Below are 10,678 nucleotides of genomic sequence, written 5' to 3'. Positions count from 1 at the left end.
ACCAACATCATCTGCAACTACAGCGAACTGTGACATGACACCAACATCATCTGCAACTACAGCAACCTGTGACATGACACCAACATCATCTGCAACTACACCAACCTGTGACATTACACCAACATCATCTGCAACTACAGCAACCTGTGACATGACACCAACATCATCTGCAACTACAGCAACCTGTGACATGACACCAACATCATCTGCAACTACACCAACCTGTGACATTACACCAACATCATCTGCAACTACAGCAACCTGTGACATGACACCAACATCATGTGATGAAGCTACAGCAAAATCATCTGCAACTACAGCAACCTGTGACATGACACCAACATCATGTGCAGCTACAGCAACATCATCTGCAACTACAGCAACCTGTGACATGACACCAACATCATGTGCAGCTACAGCAACATCATCTGCAACTACACCAACCTGTGACATTACACCAACATCATGTGCAACTACACCAACCTGTGACATGACACCAACATTATCTGCAACTACAGCAACCTGTGACATGACACCAACATCATCTGCAACTACAGCAACCTGTGACATTACACCAACATCATCTGCAACTACAGCAACCTGTGACATGACACCAACATCATGTGCAGCTACAGCAACATCATCTGCAACTACAGCAACCTGTGACATTACACCAACGTCATCTGCAACTACAGCAACCTGTGACATTACACCAACATCATGTGCAGCTACAGCAAAATCATCTGCAACTACAGCAACCTGACATGACACCAACATCATGTGCAGCTACAGCAACATCATCTGCAACTACACCAACCTGTGACATTACACCAACATCATCTGCAACTACACCAACCTGTGACATGACACCAACATCATCTGCAACTACAGCAACCTGTGACATGACACCAACATTATCTGCAACTACAGCAACCTGTGACATGACACCAACATCATCTGCAACTACACCAACCTGTGACATTACACCAACATCATCTGCAACTACAGCAACCTGTGACATGACATCAACATCATCTGCAACTACAGCAAACTGTAACATGACACCAACATTATCTGCAACTACAGCAACCTGTGACATTACACCAACATCATGTGCAGCTACAGCAACATCATCTGCAACTACAGCAACCTGTGACATTACACCAACATCATCTGCAACTACAGCAACCTGTGACATTACACCAACATCATGTGCAGCTACAGCAAAATCATCTGCAACTACAGCAACCTGACATGACACCAACATCATGTGCAGCTACAGCAACATCATCTGCAACTACACCAACCTGTGACATTACACCAACATCATCTGCAACTACACCAACCTGTGACATGACACCAACATCATCTGCAACTACAGCAACCTGTGACATGACACCAACATTATCTGCAACTACAGCAACCTGTGACATGACACCAACATCATCTGCAACTACACCAACCTGTGACATTACACCAACATCATCTGCAACTACAGCAACCTGTGACATGACATCAACATCATCTGCAACTACACTGTCATTTGCACGTTTTTGTGCTTTTTCTAATGTTATCTTTCTGGTTTTGAACTTTCTGGTGCTGGACAATGCGTTCATGTGTAACAGCTGGATTCAAATGACTTTGAGTAGAGCGTATTAGTTTCTGCAGTTGATGTCTGTGTGTGAACAGAAAATGTGATAATTGAGTCAAATTGAGCTCCTGAAGTAAAACATGAAGGCCAGTTTATTTTCTAATTTACACACAGAAACAGGAGTTCCTGTTAGTGCTGAGCAGCGAGCGTTTCCTCTGGTTAATTATTACTCTGTACACAGAGCGAGTGTGTGTGTGTGTTTGTGGGGAGCGGGGATACTCCTTGTCTTTCCATGTAGAGTTAGCCTCCATGTGGCTTTCATCAAAATTCAATTATCATCCTGAAGCACGCTTCACAGAATTCACAGTTCAAACCAGGAGGAAGCAGAAAGAGGGAGAGCTCTTGTGTGTGTGTCTATCTGTCTTTGTGTGTGTGTGAGAGAGAGAGATGCCAGAGAGGGATGATCCCAGGATCCTTCCTTTCATCTCAACATCCACCCTAGCGAAGAAGGGTGGATGTCCTTCGAAGGGAGGAAGATGTCTGATTGTCCGAGTGCATCAGGAGAAAGCCCACCTGCAAACATCTGTCGGCCTCAGCAGCAGACCAGATGTTAAAAAGCTGTAAGCAGGGCCAAGCAGCTGTGGAATCTGCAGCAGGATCACAGAAGAAAGGATGGAGAAGACTCGGAGCAGCAGAAACTTTAGGGTCACCCACAGTTTGGTTCAGTCTTAAAAAGAGGAATGCTAGAAGATTTGAGTGGATGATCTCAGGATTTTTTCCATGGAGAAGAAAACATCTTCATAAAACTGTAGATTTACACAGAGTGGATTTTACTAGCAAAGCCTTCATGGATGTAAATCCAGCCATCTGAAAGGTGAGATTAAAAAGCTGTAAAAGCTGAAGACTCGTGGACGTCCACCTGAAGACATCACAGACAAGGAAACCCGGTCTTCAACGTCTTCCATCCAGGCCCAAATATGGCACATCACACATGCCAGGAGAGTGATGGTTTCACTTCAGGGCTATTGTGGAGGAGAAAACTGTGTCAGAATCAGCATCAACAGCCATATACGTTACATTTTAAACACATCTGTCTGACTTCTTCTGATGTCTGCGTGTTTTAATTCAAGTAATAATTCACTCTGGAGAAGTTACAGCAGCACGATTTTACACAAATCTGTTATTTATCTTAAATCTGAACTTTATCATAAATGTTTTAAGGGATAATTTCTCACAGTAGCACCGTGAGAACTTGGATTAGTCTGGGTTTGATCACAGCAGCATCTAGTGGGCATCAAGGTAACTGCAGAAGGTCACATGTCAACAGAGGAGGCTAGTGATTGGTTCATAGAAAATTCCCCTCTCGCCCCTGCAGGTGGTCTTTATCCTTCAAGCTTGGGTCTTTTTCTGTAACTTGAGGGTCCTGCTCAGTATCTTAGCTGTTCCTGGGACTGCGCTCTTCTAGACAGAGATCTCAGATGTTGTTCCTGAAATCTGCTGGAGCCACTCGCCTAGCTTGGAAGTCACTGCACTGAGTGCTCCGATTACCACTGGGACCCCTGTTACCTTCACCCTCCACATCTTCTCGAGCTCTTCTCAGATCCCTTGGTACTTCTCCAGCTTCTCATGTTCCTTCTTCCTGATGTTGCTGTCATTCTGTATTGTTACGTTTATCACTATGGCTGTCTTCCTCTGCTTGTCCACCACTACTATGTCCAGTTGGTTCGCCATTACCAGTTTGTCTGTATCTGGAAGTCCCAAGGGATCTTAGCTCGGTCATTCTACACCACCATAGAGGGCGTCTCCCATTTTGACCTTGGGACTTCCAGGCCATGCTCAGCACAAATGTTTCTGTATACTATGCTGGACACTTGGTTGTGGCGTTCCATGTATGCCCTGCCTGCTAGCATCTTGCACCCTGCTGTCATGTGCTAGATTGTCTCAGGGGCATCTTTACACAGCCTGCACCTGGGGTCTTGCCTGGTGTGATAGACCCCAGCCTCTATGGATCTGGTGCTCAGAGCTTGTTTCTGTGCTGCCATGATTAGTGCCTCTGTGCTGTCTTTCAGTCCAGCTTTGCCAGCCACTGGTAGGACTTTTGGATGTCAGCCACTTCCTCTATCTGCCAGTGGTGCATACCATGCAGGGGCGTAGCCTTCCATGGTGCCTCAGGTATAGACTAAGCACACGGTCAGTTGTGGCTATCTTCCTGATGTACTTGTGGATGTTCGTCATCTCATTTTGGACCATGTCCAACATATATTTATATATACACACAAGTCCATCGCCACAAAATACTCAAATAAAAATTGTGTGATTGGGAGGTAAAACACACACACACACACACACACACACACAGACGGAGTGTGCTTTGTGGGAAACACAGGCCATGAAATTACAGTTGTGTCAGTTGGAACGAAGTAGGAGGAAAGTTTGCAGATAAGGTGGAAGCTTCATGCAAACCTTCATCCAACTGAGTGTGTGCCCTCCTGCACGTCTGTCTTTTTGAGGACCAGGAGCGAGGAAACTGTTTGGTGGGGCCTGCAGGTCTGAGAGGAAGAGGGTCTGAGGGTTCAAACCAGGATTCAGGGTCAGAAGTCCTCACGAAGACGGACGTCCAAATGTGTTTGTTGATGGAAGTTCTCGAAATAAAGAAATGCCAGACTGCTATAATCCCTGTGTGTGTGTGTGTGTGTATGTGTGTGTGTGTGTGTGTGTGACCAGATAAGTCATTTCAATATTCACACTCGGTCGGTCACTGTGTGACACTGGTACTGTGTGGAGCTCAGCTGCACCGGTGTGTGTGTGTGTGTGTTTAATTTTTACACATTAATATCAGAAAGCAGAAATGGATTTTCCATTAAAGAGTGTTTGGTTTGAAAAATCGTTCCTGGATGTGAACCTCTGGCCTGATGTTTGAGTCTGTGGACAGATCTGATCACTACTGTGTTCAATTCAGAAAATCATCATATTGGTGCTGCAGCTGCCTGTATCTTTATGAATCTGCTTCAAATAAAGATTCATTTGTAGGATAATTAAAAATAGGTTACTTTATTTTACTTTTGTCCTTTGGTTTAAATGTAAAAATAGAACACGCGTTGTATCAAACAAGAAGGCAGCTCACTCTGTGGGCGACGCTTCCTTCACATATAAATTAAGTTTTTCCTCTCTTTAAATATAATTTAGCGCAAAGTTGTTTTATTTGCCCTGTTGAAACCCATTTAATATACCTGGCATCATTTTTAGTGTCATTATTGTTCATTTTATTGTATTACTTTTATTTATGCGAATATAGTACATGTGTCACATTCATTTCATTGTTTAATAAAATTTGGTTAAATGTTTCATCATAAATATCAAGAGAAAAAACGTTTCTTTAAAAAGTATTCAGGAGCACAGTCCATGCATTTAAATTCTTATGTATGTAAACAGTTATAATCTGTTATTGTGATGCACAGAAAGTCATAGTAATGTAATGTGGTGTTTAGAGTCCCCATATATCATTCCCTATATACAGATATACTGTCAGTACAAACAATGGCAATGACAAACAGCTTTAGGAGAGGTCAGAGGTCAAATGTGATGTGATATTTTAAATCTATATCCTGACAATACACAGCATGTTTGTTTCTAAGTTATTACCTGTTTCTCAATTTTCCACCAATAATTATTCAATAAGCGGCATTGACCCCTAACACTTGGGCTTGGCTGAATCCCTCACAGCTCGTTAGGGTGGAGTTTCAGTTTCAGCGACCGTGTTCATGCTTCAGAAACAAAAAGTCTTTAACTCAGGTACACATCTGTATCTCACAGGTCATCACAGGTAAATGATGGCCTGTCAGCTTGGGGTCAACTGCAGCAGTGTCTTCACGTTATTCCAAATTTTAAATCATGTCAGAGAAAATATTAATGATATTGTCAGAAGAAAATTGTGTATATGTTATCAGCTACATGAAATGTGCTCTTTTAGGATCACTGAGCAAATGTCTATGTGACTTTTCACCTAATAACTTTTGTGATGATAAACTTGTTTACCAACTAGCAGCTTCCTCTCTTCTAGAACATACAGATAGAAAAGGGGAACCTCAGCTCTGAGTTCTAAGAATAACTTTGTTATCTTTGTACACAGACGCACACATAGACACACAGAAATGTATAAATAAAGCATGCAGACAGTGATGAGACGCAGGTTGTGCGTCCATGACTGCCCTCGCGAGTGAAAGAATCTGCAGTGTTTGTGTTTTCTAACTCAGGGGTCTTAGCTGAAGAACTACAGGGTGATTTAAAGAAATCCCCTATCAGATATATTTATTAATTTACCAAACAAAGGGTACTCAGCCGTCTGAGGTACAATGAGCTGCTAACCCCCCCTCTTCTAATGAAGAGCTAATAATTCCTCCTCCTCTTCTTCTCCTCTTGTGTCCTTCAAGGTTCTTCAAACAGAGCTGGTCACGATTTAAAGCACCTGATCTTTAAATATGATTTTATGTCCCTGCAGACGAGACATTTACTCTGACAGGTCAACGTCTCCCCTGAGGAGGAAGCCCAGCCCGCCGCCACCACCTCCTCCTCATGTCATCGTGACTCTGTCCTCCACATCCTCTCCTCGCTGCTGTGATTCACAGACTGATCTTCTCTTCACGTGTCTGCTTTGGAACGCTTCAGACTGATGTCTTACTCAACGCCCAGAGAACAAAGGAGCTCCCATTTCCACGGATCCACTGACCTGAAACTAAAACTACTACGACGCGGTTTAAAAGGCTGCAGTTCCTCTGGTGTCCAGCAGAGGCAGCAGTGAGTCAGTCCCCATAAACGCCCATGTTAACATACACACATTTACAGCCTGATACAGAATCTGTATGGCCTCTGTGATTTCCTTGTTTCTATAACTCACCTGTTTAAATCGTATTAAAGCTGAACATTATATGAAAGTAAGTGTGCAAAAAGTCTGAGCTGATTTTTCCACAGACTGTAAAACATGGACGTAGCTTAAATTTACATGATGCTAAAGTGAAAATGCCTTAAACTTGCATGAACAGCAGGGGGCGACACCTTTGGTTTCCAGTCTGACGCAATAAAACAAAAGGTCCTGGCTGATCCAGGATCTGCTCATTGCCACTCAAAAGCTGTTAGCCAGTCGCTATCAGGTGATTGCCCACTTATATAGCGCTTTTCTACTGTGAGCACTGAAAGCAACAGAATGAAGACACACTGTGGAAGAAACCCAGAGATTAATAATAACCAACGATTAAATGCAGAGAGGTGAAAACACATCGTGAGAGAAGAAGAAAGGCTGATCATATTTAAGATTTAAGCTATATTTAATGGTAGGACTTGTAGGAATGGGGTCTAAAAGACACTACTGAAGTTAATTCAGAAAGATCAATTGGGGAAAAAGACTAAATGAATATCAATGGTACTAAAAGTTGCTATAGATAATGTTACATCTGTGAGATGATTATGAGTAATTTTTTTCTCTAATGGTTAAAATCTTATTTGTGAAGAAATTCATGAAGTCATTACTAGTTAATGGGAATGGTTGGGAAGGAATGGTTGGCTCAACGGTGCTCTGACTTTTGTCAGCCTGGCACAGTGCTGAAGAGAAACCTACGGTTGTTCTTATTTTCTTCCATCAATGATGATGTCACAGTCCTGGGCCGGTGACCCAGGGTTTTGTGTTCTCATTAATCCTCGATTTCATTATGATTTGTCATTAGTAGTCTCTTGGTTTTTGTTTCTTGATTTCTAGTTCCCTAAGTTCTTTAGTATCTCCTGATTTCTAGTCTTTAGGTTTTGGTTATGTGCCTTCCCTGTGTTCCGCGTTTTGTCTACTCTTTGCCTTTTTCGTGTCCCACAGTTCATGTCTCTATGTCTCAGTGTCAAGTCTGCATCTTTGTGACTGTCTCTTGCTTCCTGTTTATTTTGATAGTCTCGGTCCTGTGTGCAGTGTGTCTGGTTTTGCTTGTCCCAGCTGTGTTACCTCCTGTTCCCCATCCTTTCGTTGTCCTGCTTGTGTATTTAAGCCCTGTGTTTCTCTCTGTTAGTTGTTGCATCGTACCCTCACCGTGCTGTGTTTTTCTTCTGTCCTTCTGGTAATGTTCTGGTTCTCTGTTTCCCGGTTTTGTTTTCTAGTTTCCCAGTTTTCTAGTTTGAGCTTCGTGTTTTGCGTTTATCTACAGGAATAAAGCTGCTGCTCTTAGTTAATCATTCTGTCTCCGAGTCCTGTGTTTGGGTCCTACATTGCCTACACTACCTTGCCTGCCACAGCACACACCATGACAGATGAATAGTAAGATGTTCTAGCTTTACAGTGGGCATTTTTATAAAGCAGCAAACTATTTCTCCAGGCTAAATGATGATCTTCTAAATTTGTGATATGCCATTTTCTCTCCAGCTTATGAGTTATCTGCTTTAAGCTACCTGTTTAAGAGTTATATCAGGTAGTCGAGTACTTCTGATTTGAGGCACTCTTTTTCACAGGAGCTACAGTATCCAGAGTCATAATGAACTAAAAACAGAAGCTTATCTTAAAGTAAAGACAGGAAACAGCATATATGGTCATTATAAAAGGAGAAATAACCTTCAGATCAACAAATGGCGTTCAGCAAGCCGCTCGTGTCCTGTTCTAGTTTTATTATTACCATCTATCTAAGGAATAAAATCTGTCTGACACTGATCAGCCACACACACACCTGCTGGAAGCCTGCTGCCATTGGCTACACTCGGCGGTGGGTGTGGTATTGATCACAAACACCAAGAGCAATTATACAAGTTCACGCTGAGCCTGGAGCTCATCACTATTCACCCCAAAACACACACACACACGCTTTGATTAATGCTAATTTGCTTGTGGACGCGGAGCGCCTTAATCCTCTTCTGTAATTGGTCTTTCAGGATGTCTGAGGGGAAATTGGAGGGGCGTGTCCGTGGCCCTTTGTTACAGCAAAGTCACCGTGGTTACCGTGGCTGAGTGTAAATGGATGACCGGGAACAGAGAGAGAAACTTTAATTGTGGATGGAGAAGTTTGACCACAAAAGTGGAGCTGCTGCTCGCTTCGTCGTCAGGAGCTGAGAACATCGGCAGAGTCCACCCCTGGAAAGATTTACGGCCTCGCAGCATTCCCACAGTCAGAGACGAATTCAGGGCTGCATTCTGCTCATGCCTCAGACTGTCACACACTAATATACACACTAAAATAATCCTGTTTTATCTCAGTGGTCCAACAAAAGCTCAGACTGCCCCACTGACATCCTGAAACATGGACGAAAGCTTCGAGTCCAGGATCGAACCAGGAATCCCTTCCTGTTGCTGCTTCCTGCTGACAATCGGATGAACCCACAATCTGTTTCTTTCTTTTCTTGTTCAGAAACATCAGGATCAGTTCATCATCGCTTCATGTACACTCAGTTTTTTTCCACAGCGAATCTTTTAAAGAAAAAAACACAGCATGTTCGGTGTGTACATATGATACACTACAAGTTCAGATCCTGAAAATTCAGAATTCAGTCATTTTTTAGCGACACGCTCGGTGTGTGAAGGCAATAAAGCAAGGGTGGGAGAACTCCATCTTGGGCGATTCAGCTGATTTTACCCATTCCTGACAGTTTTCCCTGAGTCTTTGCAGTGCCCCCCCCTCCATGATCCAGCAGTCTGTAAACCCTCCTTCAGCAGGAGAATCCTGCACTGACGTTTCCTGTGCGACTTTATCAGTTGGTCTCATCTCTTTGGAGGAGTTTTGGCTCACTCTTTATTCTTCACAGCGTCGCTTCAGCTCATTGAGGATTGCAACATTCATTTATGCACGGCCTCTCAGTCAGGTTGATGTCTGGACTTTGAGCCATTGTTTCTTTTCTTTTTCTGCCATTCTTTTGGAGATTTGCTGCTGTGCTTGGGATAGTTGTCCTGTTGATGACCCGGTTTGGTCCTAGCTTTAGCTGTGGGACAGACGGCCTCACGTGTGACTCTAGAACAGGGTTGTCAAACATAAGGCCCACCTGCACTGCCATTCATACTACGCAAACGTAGTTAAGTAATAGAAGAACAATTAAATGACATAAAAATCCTTGTTTTTCTTTCTGTTTTATCTTCTTTTCATTATAGTGGCTCCACAGTTCTTGTTTTTAAAAATACAGGACACTCTGGCCAATAAGCTACCAGAACTGGTTCCGATGCGGTTTTGTTCTTTTTAGAGAGAAGGGCTACTCTTCCAAACAGCCATAGCTGTCTGCTCTGTCATGATCTTTAACCTCAAACTGGGGCCTGTACAGTCTCAGATGGAGCGCTTGGGTTTTTTGCACTGTCTGAGCTCAGGGTAAGTTTTGGGGAAGATTGAAGATTTCTGAGTTAATCAATTGGATTTAATTAGCAGCACCTGGCTGATGTCTGGCCGTTTCCATTCCTGCACAGAATCCTGTACAAATGTTGTTTTTTACACGACTGTACATGAAAGAAGTCTGCACAGATCGAGGCTAGAACAAAAACTGTAGCAGTCACATGAACATCAGAGATCATCTGCTGACCAGAGCTTCTGGAAATTACAGGGAATATTTTGGGGTTTGTACTTGAAGGAAATCCAGGCTGATACTTCCTGTTTGGAACTCTTTAAAAATCAATGAAAAGAAGAAAAGCTGTGAGCCACTGTTTTCCAGATTATTTTTCTCTTTTTGAACATTTACCTGCATGCAGAGCTGGATGCTCTAACCTGATTGGATACTAGAGCTCAAACTGCAGAAACCAGAAAGCTTCCGGTAACAAAGGTTTTTAGTGTCGGAGGATCAGAGCGCTCACACCTGTTTCACCTGCATGTTTCTGCCTGAATGTCTGGGTCTGTAGTTTCCACGCTTCACAGCACCGCCTGCAGCCATGACTCCACCAGCCGTGTCTTCACCCGGGGCCAGTCGCCCTCATTAACGCTCTAAATCCCACCCTCGCTGCCCGGCTGGCCCACTGCAGTCTGTCCATGAGACAGCCTGGAAACAAATATAGTGAACAAACAATGAGCGACATTCCGCGCAATTAAAACTGCTCTGTTTGATCATGTGACTCTCTCAATGTCATATTTGCAATGTGGGAAAATGATGCCGTCC

This window comes from Oreochromis niloticus, linkage group LG23 (genome assembly GCF_001858045.2).
Source record: "Oreochromis niloticus isolate F11D_XX linkage group LG23, O_niloticus_UMD_NMBU, whole genome shotgun sequence".
In the NCBI taxonomy this organism is placed as follows: domain Eukaryota; kingdom Metazoa; phylum Chordata; class Actinopteri; order Cichliformes; family Cichlidae; genus Oreochromis; species Oreochromis niloticus.
Note: the sequence above shows the minus strand (reverse complement) of the source record.